Below are 25,625 nucleotides of genomic sequence, written 5' to 3' on the forward strand. Positions count from 1 at the left end.
TGCCTAGGGCTGAGGAGCTGGGGAGGAAGGGAGAGTGACTGCTAATGGTAAGAGTTTCTTCTTGGGGTTACGAGAATGTTCAAAAATTGACTGTGGTGATGACTGCACAACTCTGCATATACTAAAAAACACTGAACTGTAACACTTTAAATGGGTGCATTGCATGGTATGTAAATTATATCTCATAATGTTCATGTATTTTGTTAAAAAAACAAAATTCATCTCAGTAAATTTGAAGATCTAATTCAGTTTATTCGATTCCTGAATCAGGTAGCATCCCATCTAGCAATGAGAAGTGTGCTCTGAGGGGCTGTACAAAACGGGAGGTTTTATAGGAAGAAGTGGGGGGCAAGGGATGTTTAATAAAAGAATAGAAAGGATTATTTTTAGGCCAGGACACCTTCTTCTGTGGGGGGAAGTGACAGCAAGGGTTTCATCATGCAGACTGCATCTTCTTCCTGGGGCGGGATGAGGTGGGGAATGGAGAGGGTCCCTGTGACAGATTATTATTATTGCTGACCAGAAACTTCCAAACTGGCTGATTAAGATTACATTCCCGGTAAAGGTCGAAACTGCAATTAGGTCAGGTATTAAGTCTAGGTTTGGTACCATGGGCTTTAGCAAAAGTGACGCCATTTGGGCTTGTGGTTTTTCTCTTTATTTTTTTATTATTATTATGTTAATTATTTATTTTTGTCTGTGTTGGGTCTTCCTTGCTGCGCATGCGGGCTTTCTCTAGTTGCAGGGAGCAGGGGCTACTCTTCCTTGCGGTGCACGGGTTTCTTCACTGCAGTGGCTTCTCTTGCAGAGCACGGGCTCTAGGCTCATGGGCTTCAGTAGTTGTGGCACATGGGCTCAGTTGTGGCCCGTGGGCTCTAGAGTGCAGGCTCAGTAGTTGTGGCACACAGGCTTATTTGTTCTGTAGCTTATGGGATCTTCCCAAACAAGGGCTCGAACCCATGTCCCCTGCATTGGCAGGCAGATTCTTAACCACTGAACCACCGGGAAGCCCTGGTTTTTCTCTTTAAATACATATATTATGTAGAAGAGATGTGTGGATTGAGAGGAATTAGATAAGGAACAATGTATACATATACAGAGGGATTAATGTGTGCACTGGAGGAAAGAGTGTGGCATTTTAGAAGATGTGAAAAAAAAATCTGCATCTGGCATGTTCCTTGAAAGAGTATAATGAGAGTTGAAGCTGAAGCTATGTATTGAACAGGCCCACATTTGTAGCTGTGAAAGCCATGGTAAAAGTTTGAGATTTTATCCTAAAAACAATAGGAAGCCATTGTTGTGTGATAAGATCACTATGCATTTTAACTCCAGCTACCATGCAGAGAGTGAAGAGAAGGGGGGGGTATATTCGGGAAACCAGGTAGGTGGTATTACAGTTCTCCGGGTACAAGGTATTGGTTGGTGTCTTAGATTGTTAATGCAAGTTCGTGTGCCCGATGCACAGTGAGGCCAAACAAACAAACAAACATCGGGGCCATGCAAGATGAGGAGGCTCATGCCCTAAAAAGCCCGGAGCTCCCCGAAGGTCGGCAAAGCACTTTTAAAAGCCAGGGTGGCAGGGGGAGCCTCAGGGTATGTGATCAGCTTATCAGCTTATCAATTCTCTGATTGTCTGATGGTGAGGTAGCAGGGTGGTGTCACAGGGGTTAACTTTATCAGTCCTTAGGCTCCAGGAGGCCTGGGGCTATGTGATCAAGGTTAGCATCTTCCATTTGTTGGAGAGGGGTTTTTTTTACATCTGCAAAACAACTCAGGAAACGTGCATCAAATCCACTATTATCTAGGTACTTCAGAGAGGAGCTAAAGCAGAGGATCTGGGGGAAGGCCTGTCCTGGGAAGGGAAGGCCCCATGGGGTCCTGCTTGGTTACAAGATTAGGATGGTGGTCGTAGGAATGGACGAATTCAGCAGGACTTGTTGATGGGTTGGAACTGAGATGTGGTAGAGTAGTGAAGTAGCCAAGCTGACATGCTCAACTGGATGGATGATGAAATGGGAATACCAGAAGAGGTGCAAGTTTCAGGGTTGGGGAGTAAGGCTAATTTTGTTAATATAGTTGGAATGATCTAATAGGGGAGCAAGGCTGCTTTGTGCAGTAGTGAGTTCTCCTCTATTGGAATTATCCGAGTTGGACTAGAGATCTTTCAGTTAAGTGTCCAGTGTTCTTGCTCTGAAATAAGCTGTGGACTAAGTAACTAAGTTCCCATTCAGCCCTTATGGTCTACCACAAGCGAGTGCCATCTCTGCCAGAATCTGGCCCCCCGAACAGCTCAGGGCTGAAATAAAACGCTCTTCGCCTGGAATTTGAATTCCTCAGAATCACCTACACCAGGTTAATAATTAAAGGTTCCTCATAACTGTCTCCGTTTGTTTGTTTCACCTGTGTGCAGGATTCTGGTTTCATAAAATCCTCCCAGCAGTATTATTTAACCTAGTGTGGAAAAAAGGTGTATATATTCCGCCAACCCAAGGGCAAGTCTCTACTAGCCCAGGAGAAAGTGGGAGGCTGCAGATGCCACAGAAAGTGACCCTGCCCAAAGCCAAAACAGAGGAGAGGACTCCTACAAAGTTAATCTTTTTATATCTTCTCACACCCTATCCAACCATCTAGCCCTGTGCCCTTAGGGTCCCACAGCCATTGGGTGGTTAATTTATCCTCCAGTCCCAGGGAGGGGGTGGGGTGAGAAGATGATAATTTTTAAATATAAAATGAAAAACAGAAAAGTACAAAAAGGGAGGAAACGGAGAAAAGACAAGAGAGTAATACAAGAAAAGCTGTATTTTGTGCCAGGGCTGCCACCTCAATCCCCTGGGAAGCAGTAAGGACTTGCCTAGAGGTCCCTTATCGACTCTCCGATTAAATGCCCTAGGAGAGGTCCGCGGGATTTGTTTGACTGTTTTATTCCCACCCTGATTCTTCTCCAGGTATTACCTTGTGCACCTGCTCTAACACACACCAGGCCCTTCTGTCGCTGCCGTTCCCCTTCCAGGGTAAGCATTCCGCCTTCTTTTTCTTCTCCTTCTTCAAATCTCAGCACAAACTTTCTGGGCCTCATGCGCATCTTCCTGACTTTCCTCATCTCTGAAATGGGAATAATAAAAATGATGGTAGGAATAACAGCAAAACCTACGTATTACGATTGCTGTTGGGATTAAACATTATATATACTTGAAAATCTGTTGGAAACCGCAGAAGACTATACAATTTGACGTTGCTTTTTATGGCCTTTATTTCTCACGTAGATTTCAGTGGCTAGAAAGAGGGGGTGCTAGGGTGCTGGGGTGCTTGTCTCTCAGTGAGATCAATGCAAGACGTTGCCAAGTGTTTCAGAAGAAAACGCCACTCTACTTCAGACGGGGTGCCGGCCACCTTGAACAAAGCCCTTTGGAGAAGTTTTTCCGTGCAAAACCTGAAGGCATGGGAAAACACAGCATGCAGCTGAGGAGCCCCCGGGCGCTGCAGGCCGCACCCCCTTGGCCCCAGCGCGGCCGGCCGACTAGCCTGGGGCGCGCTTCTGCCAGCCGCCCAGGGCGCCCCTCCGGGCCACCGAGCCCCGTCCGAGCGCTCGCCCGCCGGGCCGGGGACGCTAAGGCTTGGAGTCCCGGAGTTTTAACACTTCACGCGATTTTGCAGTTGACCGAGAACTCTCAAGCCCCCCGCATACTCCCTCGCCGGAAAGTCAAGTTAGTGGCGGTGGAACCAAACGAGACTCCAGGTGTGAAAGGAACAGGCATATTTGGGGAGCGGCTCTAGGTGACCCCGTGTTGGGGGAATAAGATGGATTTCTCCAGTCATTTCAAAACCGCACCTCCCGCCGGGTGGCCCAGGGAAATTCTAGAACAATCCTCGGGCGCCGAGAGGACGCCCCGGGCTGCAGAGGCCGCAGGGAGCCGGACACCGGCCGGGCTTGGCTGCCTGCGGGAAGGCGGGTGCGGGAGCCGGCGGCGCACGGCATCCTCACCTGTCCGGGGCCGCCTCTCCGCAGGCCTCAGTTTCCGCGTGTGAGAAATGGGCTGACTACCAGCTCACCCTCTCACCGAGAGAGAGCATCTGGGGTGTTCCGGTTCAGCGCCGCTACAGAAACCACTCGAGAAAACAGGAGTTTGTTTCGGTTTTAGTTCAAAGAAGGAAAAAAAAATGCAAGAAGCGTGCACCGTGCGCAGAAATGCTTGTCAAGGTTAGCGGGAAGCCGGCTGAGCAGACGGGCAGAGGAAGGGCGAATTGGCCAGGGCCTACGCGGCCTGTGAAGGTAACTCTACACGTGTTCACGAAGGCATGAAGATGCACGGCTCCTGTCAAAACCCGCGGGTGCGTCGGGAGACCAAACTCGAGCGACGGCGACCGGGAGCAGCGTCCTCTGCGCCTGCGCAGTACCCGCGTTTCCCCGCCCCGAGCTCGCGCCCCGCCCCCGAGCTCTCTCCGCCCCGCCCACTTGCCCTCCCCCTCCCCAGCCCGGCCGCCCGCGCAGAGCATTGTGGGACACAAACAAAGTGCCCCCAAACAGGCTGGAGTGAGCGGAGCGGCAACCGCGGCGGCGCCGGCCCGCACGCGCGCGGCGGCGGCTCCCTCCCAACCTCCCCCTCCCCTCCCCTCACTCCCCTTCCCCTTCCCCACCCCGCCCCGCCGGGAAAACGCGAGCCGTCGCCTCGCTCCCCAAACCGCCGCCTGCCCTCGGCCAACCGCCCCCAACGGCCGCCCGCGCGCGGCTCGCCGGGCCCCCTCGCTCCTCCCCTCAGGCCCCCAGAGCGCTCCCCTCCCGCCGCCTCGCACTCTCCCACCTCGCAGGCACGCCGCTGCTCGGGGCCGCCATGCCCCTGCCGCAGGCTGTCCACGGGCCTAGGCGCGGCGGCCCGAGATAGGGTCTCCTCCGCCTCCCGGGGGAGGAGAGAGGGAGCGGGCCGTGCGCTCCGCCCCCTACCCCCGGGCTGCCGCCGCCACCGTCGCCACCACCCCCTCGCCGCCTCAGCCTGGCGGGGAGGAGGAGGAGGAGGAGCAGCAGGCCTCCGGGCCCTGGCACCGCCGCCCGCAGGTAACGGGGAGGGGAGGGCAGGGCCGGCCCCTCTTCGCCGCCCGCGCCCTCGGGCGCGCCCTCCGAAGGGCTGACGCCGTGCGTCCCGCATCTGGGCGCTGGACGGAAGGGAACGCCTGGTCTCCTCACCCCCCTCCGCGCCGGGAGACACCCCGCAGGGTCCCCTCAATGGCATCTGAGCCTTCGGGAAGGAGACTGGCCTTGGGTCCCGCCGTCCAGGAGAAATTGCCCCAATCTCCCAGGACGCCCCGCATCCGCACGCGTGTGTGCCCAGCACCCTAACCCCGAGGAGGCGGAGTGTTAGCGTCTCACCTGGTCGAGCCCGCAGCGCGAGACCCACTGTTCCCTCCTCTCCCCTGCTGCTTTTTTTCTCTGGTACTGGGAAGAAAAGGTTGGCACTTACTTAAAAAACAAAAAATGAAAACCTTTTTTTGTTTCCTATCTGGGGATCAGTCTGCATCTAGTCATTTTCTGCTGGCCTAACCAGAAAAGGGTTACCTGCGAGTGAAATGACGAGTACGTTAGAACTGATGAAAGGAAGCATGCTTGTGAGTTGTATGAAGGTTAACCAGAATTTAGAGTAAAGCCCAGTAAGTCTGCTTTATTGGGACTGACTTATAGAAATGAAGGCCAGAACTTACATTTTTTTCCACGTATAAGTAGATTTTCTGTTGGTTAGGAAGACATTCTCTTTAACTTCCACTTATTTTCTTACTGTTTTATTCAGATAAGCGGCTAATACCAAAAGCAGACTTCACAATTTGATAGATACCAGTTGTTTGGGTAGGTAGTTTTTTTTTGCCTAGAGTGTTTCGGTCGGAATTATTGCATTTAAAAAAAATATTATGTAAATCTTCATTTATACAGTTACCCCCATTACTTCACTTTCACTGCCAATGGATATTTAATTTTACCTAATGTAGCTTCCTAATCATGGAATGTGGCAATAATGAAAGGAATGTTTTCCTGTAGTCTTGTATTTTAGGATGATTGCATTAATTATGAAAACCAGATTTACTTATTGTGTGCAACACTGCTAGGCATTTTACATATCTGATGTGATTTTATTCTCAGAACAACCTAATGACTTAAGATATTATTACTTGAGTTTTACAGATGAGACAAACTCAAGTGATATTAAGTAACTTGCTTTAAAAGGCCACACAACTAGTTAGTGATAGAGGTGAGATTTGTATCCAGATATAATTCCAGTGTAGATGTGTTTTCTACCATTCCTCTCAGTACAGGTACACTTTTTTTAAACTTAATTATGAAAAATGTCAGTCTCTTTGAAATTGAGGGAAAAATGCAGTGAACACCCCAGTACCTAGATTCAGTGATTGACATTTTTGCCATTTCCCCCCTCTCCTCCCTTTCTGTGTGTCTCAATATGTAATCATTTGAAAGTAAATTGCAAACTCCATGACACTCCAGTATTTCAGCATGGATTCCTAAAACTAAGGACATTCTAACCCCAGTATCATTATCAACACCTTTCTAAATTAACAATCCATATGCAAATTTCCTTAGTATGCCAAGGTCTCTTTTGGGAAATCTACCCCTACCCCCAGCATTGCATTTGTTGATCACGCCTCTAGTCCTTTTTTAAAAGAGGAGTACCCATCTTTTTTTATTCTGACAATTAACCAAACCACTTGCTTTATAGAATGCTCCCACTTCTGGGTTTGTCTGTTTCCTAATGGTGTCATTTAATTAATTCCTCTATCACCCTGAATTTCCTGTTACTGGAAGTTAGGTCTAAAGAAAAGCTTGAGTAGCTTAAGGAAAACTTTATTTGGCAAGAATATTTAATAGATGATGCTGTGTACTTCATGTTATGCCATTTAGGAGGTATTTAACGTCAGATTGCCACACTGTTAAGGATACTAAATGTGACCACTTGATCAAAATGGTGACTACCAGATCTGTTATAAAGATGTGGTTTCCCTGTTTGTGATTTGTACGTGATCTTGGAGTAGTTCCTTGACACCAAGCAAATACCTGTTTCTGCCTACCCTTTGCTCAGTGATTTTAGCACCCATTGATGACTCTTGCTTAAATCAGTTATTTTATTGGAGATTTTCTGTCTGGAAGATTTCCTTCATTAACTAGGAGTGAACTAAACTTCCTCCTAAAAATGCTAATGTCCTCCCTCCAGTTATCAGTATTCAGAGTAAAGAATACTGGGGCAATAGTCACCCCCAGTGGTGGCAAATAAGGGTTTTTTTTTTTTTTTCTTTTTTATGGGGATAACTGTAAGGAGCAGGGCCCCATGGGGCCTTCCCAGGAGGGCCTTCCCCCAGATCCTCTGCTGTGGCTCCTCTCTGAAGTACCTAGATAATAGTGTTTGATGCACATTTCCTGAGTTGTTTTGCAGATGTAAACCTACCCCCCTCCAACAAATGGAAGATGTTAACTCCTTGGCGACCTTGAGCACATAGCCCCAGGCCTCCTGTTGCCTAAGGACTGATAATGTTAACCCCTGTGACACCACCCTGCTGCCTCACCATCAGACAGTCGGAGAATTGTGCACAAGCTGATCACAAACCTCGCAACCTCCCTCCCTCACCTGGCTTTTAAAAGTACTTCGCCAGCCTTCGGGGAGCTTGGGGCTTATTAGGGCATGAGCCACCTCATCTCCTTGCATGGCCCTGCAGTAAACCTTTCTCTGCTCCAGACTCCGACGTTTCAGTTTGTTTGGCCTCACTGTGTGTCAGGCACATGAACTTGCGTTAAAAGTTTCGCTATGGACTCATGGGTTTTAATTTATTTTTTTTTTTTTATTAATAACCATTACAGTCGTTTTTCTTCTTGATCTAACTGTCCCAAATTTGGACAGTAGGAACCTTTTCAAGCTGTCTCCTGTGTCTTTTTACTGCTGGGAGTGCTTTCTGGCACAGGATATCCCAGGCTTGCCTTGTTACTTTCCTCGTTTCAGATCTGGAATGGGCTGTTAATCTAAGGAGTCTTGGTTCTTTGTAGTGAGAAACGGTGTATAGACACCAAGATCTGGATGTTTGGCATATTCATTGCTGCTGGAGTGTCACTATTTCTAGGCCCTTTCAGAGGGGAGAACTAAAAATGGTTTTTTGCTTGTGAATCAAGTTCTTAGTGATATATCCAATTCAGATTTAACGTAGCAGATTTTTCTTTAACTTCTTTGATTCTATATTGGTCTCTTTTGTCTTAAACAAAAATCTTGGTTCCTAATAAAATTAACATACTTGCCTTATCCTCCTATGTATACTTAAAATCATTTCAAAATTATCATACCAATATCATTACTAACAATAAACTGAGTAAAGTTTAAGGTTTCTTTGCATCTATTTTTGTCCTTAGAATATATTACATGAAGGCTGTATAATCAGAGTACTTACTGTGTTCAGAAGTCACTTGAAGTACTTTCCTCTGTTTGGTTATACTGCCAATTTGATATGGTTAATTGGTTTTTTGTTTTTTGTTTTGTTTTTGCTGTACGCGGGCCTCTCACCACTGCGGTCTCTACCGCTGCCGCGGAGCACAGGCTCCAGACGCCCAGGCCCAGCAGCCATGGGTCACGGGCCCAGCCGCTCCGCCGCATGTGGGATCCTCCCAGATCGGGGCACGAACCCGCGTCCCCTGCATCGGCAGGCGGACTCTCAACCACTACACCACCAGGGAAGCCCTGGTTTCATTTTTTATCTTAAGGTTTTCTTTTTTAAACTTTATTTTTTTTTCAGAAAGAAACAACTTTTTATTGAAGTGTAGTTGATTTACAATGTTGTGTTAGTTTCAGGTGTACAGCAAAGTGATTCAGATATACATACATTCTTTTTCAGATTCTTTTCCTTTATAGGTTATTATAAGATACTGAATATAGTTCCCTGTGCCATAGGTCCTTGCTTATTTTATATTTAGTAATGTGTATCTGTTAATCCCAAACCCCTAATTTTTCATCCCCCCTTCCCCCTTTGGTAAACTTTGGTTAACCTTTGGTAAGTTTGTTTTCTTTGTGAGTCTGTATTTTGTAAATAAGTTAATTTGTATCACTTTTTTAGATTCCACATATAAGTGATATCATGTGATATTTGTCTTTGTCTGACTTACTTCACTTAGTTAGATAATCTCTAGGTCCGTATATGTTGCTGCAAATGGCATTATTGTTTTTTATGGCTGAGTAATATTCCGGTGTCTGGAGGGGTGTGTGTGTGTGTGTGTGTGTTTGTATACACACATACTACATCTCTTTATCCATTCATCTGTCAGTGGACATTTAGGTTGCTTCCATGTCCTGGCTATTGTAAACAGTGCTGCAGTGAACATTGCGGTCCATGACTCTTTTTGAATTACGGTTTTCTCAGGGTCTATGCCCAGGTGTGGGATTGCAGGATCATATGTTAGCTCTATTTTTAGTTTTTTTAAGGAACCTCTATACTGTTCTTCACAGTGGCTGCACTAGTTTATGTTCCCACCAACAGTGTAAAAGGGCTCCCTTTTAAACTTTTATGTTTGAGTATATAAAATATATACAAGGTTCAAAAGTCAAAATAATATTTTAAAAGTATGCTTAAAGAAGACTCACCCAAATTAGTTTTTAAGATGAAGTGTTCTTTAACTTCGTCAACCCTTTTAATATCTAATCTCATAAATCTTGACTGCAGTGGGCAAAGTATGTTACTTATGTGAAGCGATATAGGAGTACTTTTAAATTTTGCAATTCAATTCCGATTCCTCTGGCAAAGAGAAAGCACTAGACTAATCTTCAGAGGTGAGCAGAGAAGTAGATTTCAAGCTTGTTTTTTTTTGTTTGTTTTTGGTTTTGTTTTTTGTTGTAGTCAGGCCTCACTGCTGTGGCCTCTCCCGTTGCGGAGCACAGGCTCCGGACGCGCAGGCTCAGCGGCCATGGCTCACGGGCCCAGCCACCCCGAGGCATGTGGGATCTTCCCAGACCGGGGCATGAACCTGCGTCCCCTGCATCGGCAGGCGGACTCTCAACCACTGCACCACCAGGGAGGCCCTCAAGCTTGTTTTTGCAAGCTTTACTTTGAAAATCATATCTTTATTGTTTGGTCAATTTTTTTTTTTTTTTTTTTTCCTTTTGGCTGCAGGCTTGGGGGATCTTAGTTCCCCGACGCTGGGCCCTGGCATTGAAAGCCCAGAAACCTAATCACTAGGCCACCGGGGAATTCCGAAAACCATGTCTTTAAAGGGGCATGTAGTTGGTAGAGTTTTATGAATCCATCTACTTATATGTCACACAGCAAAACTGACATACATATGCTATCTGCAAATATAAAAGGTATTTGGATATATGATCAGTGAGCATAGCACTTTTTTTTCGATTGGGCAAATTTGATAGAAATTATAATTATGCCTACAAATGAGAATATATAAGGGAGCAATCAGTGGTTGTCTAAAATAAGCAGAATACAATTATGCAGTTTATAAGCTGCTTATCACCCAGGAAAAGTTGTGCCCACGGTGTGTTTCCCTCTGTGTACACCATCACTGCTTTTGGTAATAGAGCAAACATCTCTTTCCTTCAGGAAATGGAGTGGGAAAATGAGGAATGCATATGCTTTGGTCCCATTTGCCTTCATTCTGTCTTTAATCTTGGTAAAATATACTACCCAAGGTTAGAACACATAAGGTGATGAAAAAATGCCACAAAGTGTAGCATAGGTATATACACTCACATAGCAGCTAGAGCTTATTGTGGTAGACTGAGTGGGCTAATACAGTGATGATAATTGCCAGCATTTGTTGAGCCCTTTTAAAAAGGTAGCACTGTGCTAGACATTTCATACATCATCTCATTCACATCTCACACTAACCCTTTGTTATTGCTGCTGGTATCTGCAAATAAGGAAACTGATATCCAGGTTTCAAACTCAAGTCTGTCTTAAGTGTTTCACTTAACTACTTTGCTGCACCTCACAACTAAATATATGTCATAAAATTGGATATATTTTCACTCAGCATGAATCAAATTAAAGGAAGTGCATGACTGACATTAGTCCTATAGCAGCACTGAAGATTGCATCTAAAATTTTCCTAATAAAATGTTGGAGGTTTTAATTTTTTTTTTTAATTTTTATTTGTTTACTTATTTATTTGGTTGTGTTGGGTCTTCGTTGCTGCACATGGGTTTCTCTAGTTGCATCGACCGGGGGCTACTCTCCGTTGCGGTGCGCGGGCTTCTCATTGCAGTGGTTTCCTCTTGTTCTGGAGCTCGGGGTTTAGGCACGCAGGCTTCAGTAGTTGTGGCACATGCGCTCAGTAGTTGTGGCTCACGGGGTCTAGAGTGCAGGCTCAGTAGTTGTGGCACATGGGCTTAGTTGTTCCACAGCATGTGGGATCTTCCTGGACCAGGGATTAAACCCGTGTCCCCTGCATTGGCAGGCGGATTCTTAACCACTGCGCCACCAGGGAAGTCTGCAGTGTTGGAGGTTTTAAACTTTAAGTCTTCCTAGCCTTGTAAAGGATAAAACTCTCTTGTTATTGAAAATGGTCAAGCATCAAAGACTGTTGTAAAGGGGTTTCCTTCATTAGTTGGGGGATCCTAATTAATTTGGCTTCTTCCAACTGTAATTTTTTAATATCTTTATTATATATATTGAATGTGTGTATGTGTGTGTGTGTGTGTGTGTGTGTGTGTGTGTATATATATATACTTTTTTTCCCCCTCCTGTGGTTTCCTGGTATTCTGTAGACTATTGAGCATGTCTTTATATAAGATATAATGGGATGTTTTTACTTTAAATGCAACCGCATTCATGACTGAGACAGTTTTCCGTGTACCTCAGACTGATTGCTTGAAATTTATCTCCTGTTAAGCTGAAAGCCACATTAGTTTTCCTTTGTTCTTTATATCAGAAATACTTCACCCCATTTTAGACAATGAGCTGGAAATCTCTGGATTCTTAGCCACAGGATCTAAAATAAAATAGTGATTGCATATGTGTTTTTAAAAATATAAAGATACATTAAATTTATATTACACTCTTGCTTGAAGGGCACATTGAATATTACATTAATTTCTTCACTAACATTATTAGGGCCAGAGGTGACCTTAGCCAGCACATTTTTACATAACTGATCATGGAATACATCACTGGCTTATATCATTGTGGTATTTCACATTGATAACTGTCTTATAAGAGTGAAAGTTGATGGATGAAACTTACTAATGTCTCACTTTTCTAGAACATCTTCTTTGTCTCCATATTGAATGTTCTTCCATTTTAATAATTGTATAGCTTTAAAAAAACTTAAAAATTACAAATGTTTGATACTCCAAGAATTTGTAATTTCTGTATTCTATATTGTTCTTCTATAGGTATTCAGTGGTATATATATGTATTTTTTTATGTTGACAAGATTTGCTGTTTACTTGGTTTTGATTTTTTTTTTTTTAATTTTTATTTATTTATTTATTTATTTTTGTGGTACGCGGGCCTCTCACTGTTGTGGCCTCTCCCGTTGCGGAGCGCAGGCTCAGCGGCCGTGGCTCATGGGCCCAGCTGCTCCACGGCATGTGGGATCTTCCCGGACCGGGGCACGAACCTGCGTCCCCTGCATCGGCAGGCGGACTCTCAACCACTGCACCACCAGGGAAGCCCGGTTTTGATAATTTTTGATGCATTCAGCATAACTATTGTACAAACATCTTTGGGTACCATATAACCAAGACTTTGAATATTTGGAATCAGGATTTTGTGGAACTACTGCCCTCGGGCTTCTGAAATGACTTTAGATAATTCCTTTTAAAAATGATTTTCTCTAATTCAGATCTTAACCTAAGTATCTGATCTTCACCTACTGTTAGCAAGCAAGCCTATTCAGAACTACCCTCTATTAAATGTTAATTTTATTCACTTTGATAAAATTAGTAAATTCTTTGGTCCAAACAAAGAAAATAAAATGTAAGAGTTTTCAGGGACTCGAGGCATACTTACTTTGCTTCCATTTCATTTTTCTCTTTTACTGGTGTGTTTACTAGCGTGTGTGTGTGTGTGTGTGCGTGCGTGTGTGTGCTTTCTTCCATTTTTACCTTTTTCTCCTTTTTTACATTTTGACTATCTGGGTTTTACTTTTTCCTTTGCTTTTGCTTTTCTTTCTTTTTGCTTTGGATCACCCAACATTGCTCATTTCCTTTTTGTGGCTTTCCATTACTCCATGTTTCTTTTATCTTTGGTGCCTTTTACTGTGCCATATGAAACTATACCCTACTTCTGTGAGAATTGTTTCTATTTACAGGAATCACTGCCTCTGTTTTTGGCCTGCCTGGTATGTTTCCTCCTCTTTTCTTCCTACTTCCTTCAACTGGGTTCACTTAGCTTTACTTTGAGAGGCAGTTCAGTGTAAAGCATCACTGAGCATGCCGCCTAGGTTCAGATCTTGACTCTAGTGTTTACTAATTGTATGGCCATGGGCTGGTTCCTTAACTCTGTGCTTCATTTTCCTTGGTTAAGTGGAGATACCAAGTGATACCTATCTCAAAAGGTTGTGTGAAAATTAAATTATTTAATATGTAAAAAATGCCTAGAATAATGCTTGGTACATATTGAGTACTATGTAAGTATTAACTAATGATTATTACTGCTTTTTTTAAAAAAATGGTTCAAAGCCATTGATTATCCTTTAACAGTTTCTTGAGATATCCATAACTCAAAAGCCATAGATTATTGACACTAGAAATTTGTGGTCTCCAATTTCAGTGGGGCCTTCAGTGCCACCTAGCCATCCTTTTTTTCTCCTCCACACATTTTTTGCATATTTCATTTTCCTCATAATTCTGCTTTATGTCCTCTCTTGTCAGCAGTCTAACCTCTACCTATAACTTCAGAGAGAAGTAAAAGCCAAAGCTATCAGAAAAGAACTCCCACTACTTCTTCTCACCACCCACCTATAAGCCTAACTGTAACTATATACCCTTCCTTTCCTTTTTTCTTACACTGGGTCTCTTTCTGTTTAAGGCTAATTCTTTTACTCAAGCACTGAATCCAGTTTCTTTTTATTTATCCAGGGATCTTACACTATCTGTTATCACCTGTTTTCTATATCTTTTCCTTCTCTGATTCTTTTCCACCAATACTCAAAACATTCTCTGTATATTTTACCACAATTTAGAAAAGCTTATCAGGGGGAAAAAACATTCTGTAGTTTCTCCCATTTTATAAAAATATCGGTATCCTCCCCCGAGCCCTTATTTCCCTCCAGCTAACCCCCTTGCCCTATCTTTAGAGCCAAACTTCTTTAGATTGAATTGTCTACTCAAAATTTTCACTTGCTCATTTCTATATAGTCTTTATTGCAATCTAGCATCTAACTCTACTGCCTCTCCATTATGTGCTGTTTTAAGGTCACCAGTGACTCCTTGCAGATAAATTGAATAGACTTTATATCTTATTTGACCTATCAGCAGCATTTGACACTGTCAACCACTCCCCTTGAAATGCTCTATGCCCTTCATTTCTGGAGCATTCTACCATCCTGGTTGTAACAGGGAAGAACAAAATCTGACTCCATGTTGGATCTGTTTCTTTTACTTTGACCTTTGCTTTCCATTGTTTTTGTTCTGTCTGTAGGTATAGGCATACATAATGGCCTGCCCCTCTGCCTGAATGTTAAACTGAAGTGCCTTTATTTAGCTCACAGGGAAACAGTGACCTGCCCACCTGTGAATGGCTGCAGAAAAGAAGAAGAAATTAACACATCCCCTCCCTAGCACTGGCCAGAACCAGGAGATATTTTGCAAGACTTACTTACTTCCTCACCTCCTCCCCTCTCTGTTCTATAAAAGAAACTAGCATCCCCATCCTGATAAGATGGTACTCTAGGCTGCTAATCTGCCATCTTTTCGGTCTCAGTAAAGTCACCGTTCATTGCCTCAACACCTCGTCTCCTGACTTACTCGCCTGTCATGTGGCAAGCAGAGTGAGCTTGGTCTCGGTAACATGGTCATTCTATATATCACTTGCCCAGGTTTTCCTTCTGCTGCCCCCTCCCCCTTTTTTTCCCACCTCTTTTTCCCTTGGTCAGTCTAGCTAAAGACTTATCAATTTTGCTTGTCTCTTCATAGAACCAAGTTTTGGCTTTAATTTTTTCTGTGATTTTTCTATTTTCTGTTTAATTTATGTCTGAGCTTTATTTCCTTCAATTTGGGGGGGGTTTGTCTTGCTCATTTTCTAACTTCTTAAGGTAGAAACCTAGGCCATTGATTTTTTTTTTTTAAATTGTAGTGAAGTACAGATAAAAAATTTACCAACTTAACCATTTTTAAGTGTGCTGTTCAGTGGCATAAAGTACATTCACATTATTATGCAACTCTCACCACCATCTATCTTCAGAACTGCTTTCATCTGCAGAACTGTAATATAATTCTGTACTCATTGAACAATAACTCCCTATTCCCCTCTCCCCCCAGCCCCTGGCAACCACCCTTCTACTTTCTTTCTATGAATTTGACTGCTCTAGGGACCTCATATAATTGAAATCCAACAACGTTTGTCATTTTGTGACTAGCTTGTTTCACTTAGCATTATGTCCTCAAGGTTCATCCATATCATAGCACATATCAGAATTTCCTTCCTTTTTAAGGCTAAATAATATTCCATTGTACATACTACAATGTGGTATATACCACATCAGTGTGTACATACCACATTTTGTTTATTCATTTATCTATCGATAGACATTTAGCTATTGTGAATAACGCTCCTGTGAACATTCATGTACAAGTATATGCTCATGTCTCTGCTTTCAGTTCCTTTGGGTATATACCCAGAAGTAGAGTTGCTGGATCATATGGTAATTCTGTTTAATTTTTTGAGTAACTGCCATACTGTTTTCCATAGTTCTACGCTTACATTCCCACCAGCAGTGCACAAGGGCTCCATTTCTCCACATCCTTGTCAACACTTGTTATTTTCTGTTATTTTGTTTTTTATAGTAGTCATCGTAATGAATGTGAGATGGTAGAGTGTGAGGTGGTAGGACACTGATTTTTAGACCTTCTCTAATATATATATTTAAAGCTATAACTTTTACTTTAAGCACTATTGTAGCTGCATTGTACAAATGTTGATAATGTATTTTCAGTATTTTACTCAGTTAAAAATACTTTGCAGTTTCTCTTGTTGATTCCTTCATCACTATGGGTTATTTAGAAGTGTGTTATATTTAAAATACATGAAATTTTCTTGATAACTCATTGACTTCTAATTTTTTAATTGTGATTAGAGAACATAGTCTGTGTGCATTCATTCCTTTAAAATTTATTTAGAAGATTTGTCTTATGGCCCAGCATATGGTCTGACTAGGTGAACATACCTTGTTGCACTTGAAAAGACTGTGTACCAGTGACCTTTGTGATATTCAAGATAGCCAGCTCTAGCCTTCCTTTACTTGCTGTTTGCATGGTGTATCTTCTAAAATACCTCTCTGTCTTTTTATTTAAAGTAAGTTCCCTGTAACGAACATGTAGTTGGGCTTGCTTTTTTAATCCTACTCTCTGCCTTTTAAATTGGAATGTTTATTAGTCCATTAAAATTTAATGTAGCTACATTTTACATTATTTTGAAAAGCAGGCGTGTATTAGTTTGCTAGGGCTGCTGTAACCATAAACTGGATGGCATGAAGAGAAACTTCTTTTTTTTTTTTTTTTGTGGTACGCAGGCCTCTCACTGCTGTGGCCTCTCCCGTTGCGGAGCACAGGTTCCGGACGCGCAGGTTCAGCGGCCACGGCTCATGGGCCCAGCCGCTCCGCGGCATGTGGGATCTTCCCAGATCGGGGCACGAACCCGCGCCCCCTGCATCGGCAGGTGGATTTGCAACCGCTGCGCCACCAGGGAAGCCCGAAGAGAAACTTTTGTCTCAGTTCTGGAGGGTAGAAGTCTGAAATCATGGTGTTGGCAGGGTTGGTTCCTTCTAAGGGAAGGAACTTACGAGGGAAGGATCTCTTCTTGGCCTCTCTCCTTGCTTTTACTAGTGCCTTGGCTTGTGGCAGCATAATTTCAATCTTAATATGGCATTCTCCCTTTGTGCATCTGTCTTTGTATTTCACTTTATATAAGAACATCCTAATTACCTCAGTTTAATTTGATTGCTTTTTAAAGAGCATGTTTCCAAATAAGGTAACATTCTCAGGTACTGGGGATTAGGATCAGCCTGTCTTTTGAGGGACACGCTTCAATCCATAAGACACATATAAGGTTGGCAACAGTACAAAAGCGTATTAGGTAAAGCCACTATACTTGTGTACGTATTTTAAAGCATACATAGTAGGACTCATGAGTACTTGGTAGGAACACTTAAAACACTCTTTAGAGAAACAGAGCTCTTTAAATGCTAATTGGCTAAAACTGACTTGAATTTGATTTGCTTATGTAAGGATCCAAGAGACTGAATAAGATATACCCTTTCTTCAAGCTTTTTTTCTGGTAAAAATGATTTGAGGTTAATAGCTGATATCCCTTAAGTACTGTGATTGAATTCTTGTAAATGGTAACTGATGGGATGGGGAGAGAGAGGGGACTGTGAATTTGTGTTTTCAGTCAGACAGATCTTTTTTCAAATCCTGGTTTTATTACTTATAGGAATGTGGACAAGTTAATTTAACTTCTGTTTCCTCCTTTATAACTGGATCTTAAAAATTCTTTTCCCAGAATTGTGAGACCAGAGTGTGATAAAGACACTTGGTAGGAGTTACTCAATGTATATTAACTTATTTTCCCTGGATATAGAAATTAATAATCAGCATGACTCTGTGGTTACCAGCAATGAGAAGAAATTCTAATAGTTTAATATCACTGGTTTAATTGATTTATTGTTTAACTCCAGGTAAATCTCATTCTCTCTTCTTCTCAAAGCTCTGAACTAGAAAGAACTTCTTCCTATAGTAAAATGATTAAAACCTTTACTTGATTAAAAAGTGGCTAGTTATAGGGGCTTCCCTGGTGGTGCAGTGGTTGAGAGTCCGCCTGCCAATGCAGGAGACACGGGTTCGTGCCCCGGTCTGGGAAGATCCCACATGCTGCGGAGTGGCTAGGCCCGTGAGCCATGGCCACTGAGCCTGCGCGTCTGGAGCCTGTGCTCAGCAACAGGAGAGGCCACAACAGTGAGAGGCCCGCGTACCGCAAAAAAAAAAAAAAAAATTCAGTTATTTTGCCTCAAGTTTTACTTTGTTGTCCATCATTTATAATTATACTTTTATTAATAATGTGAATGAACATAAAAGAATATGCTTATTCCAAAAGTAAGCACCGTAAGTCACAAACATTTATACAGCTTTTTAAAAATGCCCTGTGTTAGGCAGTTAAAGAATATACACAGGCTCAACCTTTTCCCTCAAATAGCATATGGATCTCTAGGACAGCAAAATCTGTAGGCAGCTAATTGATCACCTATTATACATAAAATACTGATTAAAAGAGCAGTGATCCTTTTGTGGCCGTAAAGCGATGCCTAGTTGAGAACCACTGCACTATAATAAGGAACGTTACTGATAAGAGTATAGCACATGTAAATGGTGTAGAGACAGAAATGATTTAGAAACTGTACTGGTGTGTCTACACGAAGACTTGTGCACAAATGTTCATAGCAGTTTTATTTGTAATAGCCCCAAACTGGAAACAACTCAAGAGTTTGTCCTCTGTTAAATGATAATCAGACTGTGGTACATCCACACAATGGAAGAGTACTCAGCAATAAAAAGGAACAAAAATTCTTGAGCCTAACAACATGGATGAATCTCAAAATAATTATATCCAGTGAAAGAAGCCAGATGAATAAGAAAATATATACTGCCTGATTCCATTTATGTTAAAATTCTAGAAAATGCAACTAGTCTAAAATGAAAAGCAAATTCGTGGTTGGGGGGGTGTAGGAGGGCTGGAGGGCAAGATTGTGAAGAGGCACAAAGAAAATTATAGGAGTCATGGAAATGTTCCTTATCTTGATATCTGTGTGAAAACTGACCTAATTGTATGCTTTAAATATGTTTGGTTTATTTTACATCAGTTATACTTCAAGCATTTATAAAATGATTTTTAAAGAACATAGGTATAATTGATTCTAAAAATATACTGGAATTATCCTTGGAGAGACAGGACATATACCTGGTAAACCTAAATTGGTATTATATCAAATACCTAAACTGGTATTATATCAAATCTCAGATCAGTGGTCAAGACAGAAAATGCTACAGGAGTTCAGTGGAGGGAAGGGCAGCATAGTTTAATAATAAAATGAGGAGAGAATTAAAGTCAGAGTACTTGATTTTGAGGCCCTATTAGGCCACTTATTTTTTTCTGATCTTTATTTTCTGTGATTTTTGAAGAATTTCCTAATCTACTTCATAAGATTTTTTAAGATCCAAAGAAAATACACTGTAATCTGAAAAGTGGCATGCAAATGGAAGGTATTGCTGATATCCAGAGAAGAAGGAAGAACAAAATAGAGTAGTATTTGACCCATTGAGAGCAATAAGGGAATTCCAAAATGAGAACAGAGGTGGGGAAGTGGAAATATGTGTAGTATGTTCAGAGAATGAGTCAAAGATCAGTTTGGAGCAAAGAGTTGTGTTGGAGAGCAAGGAAGAAAAGATAACTAAAGCATCTAAAAGCACAATAGAGCAGAGAGAATATGAGATATATAGCGAGAAAGACTAGCATCAGGATGTAAATTGCTGTTTAATTGCCTTATGGCTTTGGATAAGTCATTTATCCTCTGAGCTTCAGTTTCTTCATCACTATAATGGGAGGATAATAGTCTGCCTTATCTTGAGTACTTTATGTATTGAAATCAATTGATGTCCAGTGATACATATATGAACATGCTGAAAAGAACTTAGTGCTGTTCAGAGTTATACAATGTGATAGCTAAGGCATGAGGTAATAATTGCTGTACTAAAATCATTGGATTTTAGACAATGTGAACAGTGATGGAGGATTAACTCAAGATTGGTGAGATTAAAGAGAAGGAGACCAATCAGGATGTTAAGTAGCCCAAGGTAGTGTGGCTAATGGAGAAAAGAAAGAGTGGATTTGAGATAGGTCTTAGTGACCAAGTCTGTGTTAGGAGGAAAAGTGAAAGATAGAAGTTGTATTAGCTTCCTGTGGCTCTTGTAATAAATTATCAGGAACTGGATGGCTTAAAACAACAAATTTATTCTCTCACAGTTCTGGAGGCCAGAAGTTCAAAATCAGTATCACTGGGTTGAAATCACGATGTTGGCAGGTACCCGCTTCCTCCAAAGGCTCTGGTGGGGTGGGGAATCCATTCCCTACCTCCGCTAGTTTCTGGTGGCTGTGTAGCCATTCTGTGCCTTGCAGCCAAATCACCCCAATTTCTGCCTGTCTTCCTATCACCTTCTCTGATATTGGTGTCAAATCTTCTAACCTCTCTCTTAGAACAATGCTAAAGGTTGTATGTAGGAGCCACCTGGATATCCAGAGAAGTCTTCCTATTTTGGCATACTTAATCACACCTGCAAAGTCTGCCATAAAAGTACCATTTGCAAATTCCAGGGAGTAATTCATGGACATATTTTGAGGAGTGACCTTTTTTAGTTTACCACAGAAGTCAAAGATGACTCCTAGGTTTTTCACTTTTTGGAATGTGGTATCATTGGCCAGAGAACTTCAAGAGGAAGAGTACATTTGTGAGAAGTGATGATTAATTCATTTGGACCTGTTGAAGTACCTGTGGGACATCTGTATATGGATATTCATTTTGTGTAGCAGAAAACTTTGAATCGAGTGACTTAAACACTAAGAACATTGACTATTTCAAACAAAAACAAAACAAATCCTAGAGTAAGACAGCTTCAGAGTTAGTTGCTCAGCAATTCAGTGACATCATCAAGGGCCTCAATTCTCAACTTTTTGCTTTGCCATCTTTAAGGTAGCTCTCCTTATGGTTCCAAGGTGACCCCTTACAGTTCTAAGCCTTAAGTCCAGAGATGAAAACACCTAACCGGCTTGTTTTGTGTGCCTATTTTTTTTTTTAATCAGCAAGGAGATCTAACCCTAACCCCTGAATCTCCCCAGCAAGCTCTATTCCTCTTAGCCAGATAAACATTTTAACGTTTTCTTGACTAACTTTTACCTAAATAGATCTATTATGTCTATGTTGCAGTTGGTCCTTTATGATTATCTTGACAAGTGGATTTTACTACTCTTTGATGTGCAAATTTGAATATACAAAACCGTCTTTTTCTGGCTTGGCTCAGATGTTTGAACAGCAGTCTATTCACCTTGCTGAGCCTTTTCTAAGTTCTTGTCTACAGATATCTAACCATCTCCTGATTTAACATTAAATGTTAAGGCAGTGGTTACTGTGGTGTGGGAACTCTCCTGAGATCCCCAGAAGCTTTCAGAGGGTACACGAGGTCAAAACAATTTCATAATAGTATTAAAATATTGTTTGTCATTTTCATTCTTATTCTCATGGTGTACAGTGGAGTTTTCAAGAGGCTACTTGAAGTGGGATATTACAACAGACTGAATGCAGATGCAGATAGGAGGATTCCACTGATATAATAATAATAAACCAGACTTGAAGAGATTTGCAAAAATCCATGCCACTCTTGCTTCTCTTTTGTTCTGAGAAAGTGTAGGTTTTTGAAAAATATGTTGTGCTAACATGTAATGGGCTTATTATTTTTAATGAATGAAGTTTTTGCATTTCTAAGTTTCAATGTATAATGTGGTAATATTAGTAAATATAGTTCACATAAACAAAAGTCCTTTGGAATTCTCAGTAAATTTTAAGAGTGTAAAGGCGTCCTTGAGACTAAAGAGTTCGAAATCTTGCCATCTAGTGTTGATGCTACTCTAAACACATACTCACAAGTTTTTCCATTTTACTAGTTTACCTTGTCTCCCTAGCTGATGATTATCAATTATCTCATAGATATGGCATCTTTACGTATTGCAGGATTTGTTGTGCGTACTTCAGAATCATTCATACTGCTCAGTGATTTATTCCATTCACGGGGTGGGGGGCAGCATCCTTTCTCACTGTTTATTAAAATGTTTAACTCTGCGTTTTGTTTCCACCATAATCACATACTTCTCTTTATTCAGTTTAACGGTTTTTGTGTTTATTGACCATGATGGATTTAATAGTATTCATAACTACCTCAAAACTAAGCACAGAGAGATTAAACTAATGAAGACTAGAGCAAAGATTTAAATGACCATGCAAAACCATTATTATTGTTTCTTGGTAGTGGGTATAGTTAACACTCTTGCTCTGGAGAATGACTTTGAATTATCAATAAACATTTATAAGTTGGGGAGTATCTGTAATTTTTCTGAATTTGCCTATGAAGGGAGATTAGCTAAGGGAAGACTTCCAAGTTTTGACAGGAGATGGTGAATCAAAAATGAGTACTAGATTTTAAGCTCTGGGTGACTGGATAATTGAAAGCATCTATCATTAATAGTTAGAAGTCTTGTTGTGGAGTATCAGTTGAGGAGAAAGAATTTGAGTTCAGTTTCAGACAGTGAATTTGAAGGATGGCAAACACATTCAGATGGATTTATCTAGCACTCTTGCTCATCATAAGAGGTCCAGAATTGGAGTTCAGGAAGGATGCTGGGGTTAGAGATTTGAGATTAATTCAGCCAAAGGTGAGAGAGTCAGACCTATCAATAAGGATACTTCATCTAGTACTCAGTGCTGTATCACATTCTTGTGGGTATACTATGTGCTAGGCACTGGGTGCTTCCCATGTACTCATTTAACCTCATTTAAACCCCTGCCACATTTAACTTGTGTAAGGGCATCCAGTCAGTTCAATGATATAGTCATGATTAAGATCCAGGTTTGTAGAGAAAGATAAATACTGTATGATATTGCTTATATGTGGAATCTTAAAAAAAAATACAACAAACTAATGAATATAACACAAAAGAAGCAGACTCACAGATATAGAGAACAAATTAGTGGTTACCAGTTGGGGGGGGCAATATAGGGGTGGGGGAGTGAGAGGTACAAACTCTTGGGTGTAAGATAGGCTCAAGGATGTATTATACACCATGGGGAATATAGCCAATATTTTGTGATAACTGTAAATGGAAAGTGACCTTTAAAACTATAAAATTTTTTTTTAATTAAAAAAAAAAAAAACAGGAGTTCCCTGGCTGTCCAGTGGTTAGGACTTGGAACTTCCACTGCAGCGGGCATGGGTTCTATCCCTGGTGGTCAGGGAACTAAGATCCTGCAAGCAGCATGGCGCAGCCAAAAAAACCCCCAGAAAAACAGAAACAGACTCACAGACATAGAAAACAAACTTCTGGTTACCAAAGGGGAGAGGTGGAAGAACAGATTAGAAGTATGAGATTAACAGATACAGACTACTATACATAAAACAGATAAGCAACAAGGATTTACTATGTGGCACAGGGAGTTATACCCAATATCTTGTAAGAACCTACAATGGAATGTAGTCTGCAGAAAAACCTTAATCACTATGCTGTATCCTTGAGACTAACAAAATATTGTAAATTAACTATGCTTGAATAATAAACAGGTTATAAAACAACGACAGCAACAAAGATCCAGGTTTGTCTGAACTAAAAAGCAATTGCTCTTCCTACTATATAAGCTGTCTCTAGGCACCATTAATATATGAATTAATAATTGAGTATAGTGAAATAAATAATGCTTAGTTATACATGAGGTGGAGAAATCTGTTGCTGGATTTGGGCAATATGAAAAGACTTTAATTCTTTTAATTAATGCATTGTACTGTGTCAAAAGACTCAATGTATTTATCCTTATAGCAATTTTCTATAGTTCAAAGGGGTGTGGATACTAAGAGTATCTATCTATGGCATATCTAGAATTTAAAACCTTAATAGGAATTAAGGAGTTATGATGTAAGATATATATTGCTCATTGGGGAGATTTGAGGTAGTAAGTTTCTAAGAAAATTCAAATTAATAGGTTTTTTAAAGCCTTTATTGAAGATTTCTATATAGATTGAAGAGTTGTAACTATAAGCATGTATTTTTCTGGGACATTCAGATAATTACAATAGGCTAATGTTTGGTATTTTTACTCACCTTTTCCTCTTTAGGTTGTTTTACAGCAAAGACTACAACTAAAACTCAGCTTTTAAAATTTTTTTCTTTATTTCAAACATTTTGTTAGAGAATTTGCCTAACTAAATCATTGGTTTGAAAATTTAGAAAGGTATTTACTTGAATGAGTCATAACCTTTTCCCATCCCAAGCTGTTTCCAATTGTTTCCTATATGGAAACAATTATTCTTATACTATTATCAAATCAGTGGAAAGAGTACTTGTAATTTAGGAATACTGGCTCCAGGTCCTGTTTTTAACTGTGATTTTTGTACAAAGCAGTAGACTCCAAGAATCAAGTAATCTGAGCTCCAGTCCCATCTTCCATTAAGTTACGACTGGTTAACGTTTCTAGGCTTTTTAGCATAGTATCTAGCACTTGGTAATGTTTGGTGAACTAAACTTTTAAACACATAATCTACTAATACACCTTTTGGCTTTAAAATTCAAGTTCCTTCATTCTATTTTCTGAGGGTTTTTTCCCAGTTGAGGGGGGAAAAAATTGCATCTGTTCAACCTATTCCTCCATCCTTTATCTGTTTAAGCTCTAAGATAATGTTCAAGCCATGAAACATTCTCTTATATTATAAGAGAATGAAAACTATCAGTTCCAGAGACATACTTCACAGTCTGACATATGTTTCCTCTGGAGACACTTAACATAGTATTGACTATATCAAAGTGCTATGTTTTTCAATAGTTGTCTGTATCTCCAAAGGTTGGTGATTTCCAGAGTTGCTGTAGGAAGTCCTGTTCTTGACCAATTTGAGTCAGGGTCCTCAACGGACCAGATATTACCAGAGGTTTTGTGGTTGCTGTCTCTTTATCAGTTGTGAGTTAAAGCTAAGAGCTATTGTGAAGAACCATTACTAATGTACAGTACCATTAATAGTTGTGGCAATTATGAATTATTTAAGTGTGATTATTACAATTAACTTTTATCCATGAATAAATTTTTAATGAAAAGGATGAGTAAGCAAAGTGTGAGTTGCACTTCCATATTGCCTATAAGCAAGAATGATTTTAATCTTGCTTTTTAATATTGTCTGTGGAGTAGAGAATCAGAAAAAAAAATCAAGATTCCTTCTCATTGTCAAACTCAATTTTTAAAAGTGAAGTTGAACATATTTATTTTCTTTATATAAAAATGAAATTTTTTGATTTATTTAAATGATGAACTTATTTCTTACACACTTTGTAAAATCCTTTTGGGAATACCATGCCAAAGTAAAGTCTGATGCTGTTTGCTTTTGTTCTCTGCAGTTCTTTTGAGGGTTGTCAAAATCTGGCCTTGTCAATGAAGAAGTTTTAGAAGTAGGTGATGCTGCTGTCTGCACAACAGTGTGAATGTACTTAATGCCACTGAACTGTACACTTAAAAATGGTTAGAATGGCAAATTTTATCTTATATATGTTTAACACAGTTTTTTTTAACATCTTTATTGGAGTATAATTACTTTACAATGGTGTGTTAGTTTCTGCTGAATAACAAAGTGAATCAG

General features: G+C 40.9%; 1 protein-coding gene and 1 long non-coding RNA gene across 7 annotated transcripts in view; one reads left to right on the forward strand and one right to left on the reverse strand.

The window, feature by feature from the left end:
* LOC138414141 (uncharacterized) overlaps nucleotides 1-4,924 on the reverse strand; it is a 67,951-nt gene extending 63,027 nt beyond the window's left edge. Inside the window, exons 1-4 of one of the 2 annotated variants that reach the window (XR_011246564.1) lie at nucleotides 4,800-4,924; nucleotides 3,983-4,313; nucleotides 3,190-3,430; nucleotides 2,953-3,102 (exon numbers count right to left, since the gene is read on the reverse strand). This is a non-coding gene — a long non-coding RNA (uncharacterized lncRNA). Of the gene's footprint in view, nucleotides 1-2,952; nucleotides 3,103-3,189; nucleotides 3,431-3,982; nucleotides 4,401-4,799 lie in introns of those variants that run through there. The other variant, XR_011246565.1, reaches the window with a different exon arrangement.
* The window catches only part of ZBTB44 (zinc finger and BTB domain containing 44), a 70,987-nt gene continuing 50,176 nt past the window's right edge, over nucleotides 4,815-25,625 (forward strand). For 3 of the 5 annotated variants that reach the window (XR_009520338.1, XM_060017654.1, XM_060017658.1), the window contains exon 1: nucleotides 4,917-5,050. The gene's annotated coding sequence lies outside the window, so the exon portion shown is untranslated. Of the gene's footprint in view, nucleotides 5,051-5,777; nucleotides 5,834-25,625 lie in introns of all 5 variants that reach the window. The other 2 variants (XM_060017655.2, XM_060017659.2) reach the window with 2 other exon arrangements.

This window comes from Delphinus delphis, chromosome 8 (assembly GCF_949987515.2).
Source record: "Delphinus delphis chromosome 8, mDelDel1.2, whole genome shotgun sequence".
NCBI lineage: Eukaryota > Metazoa > Chordata > Mammalia > Artiodactyla > Delphinidae > Delphinus > Delphinus delphis.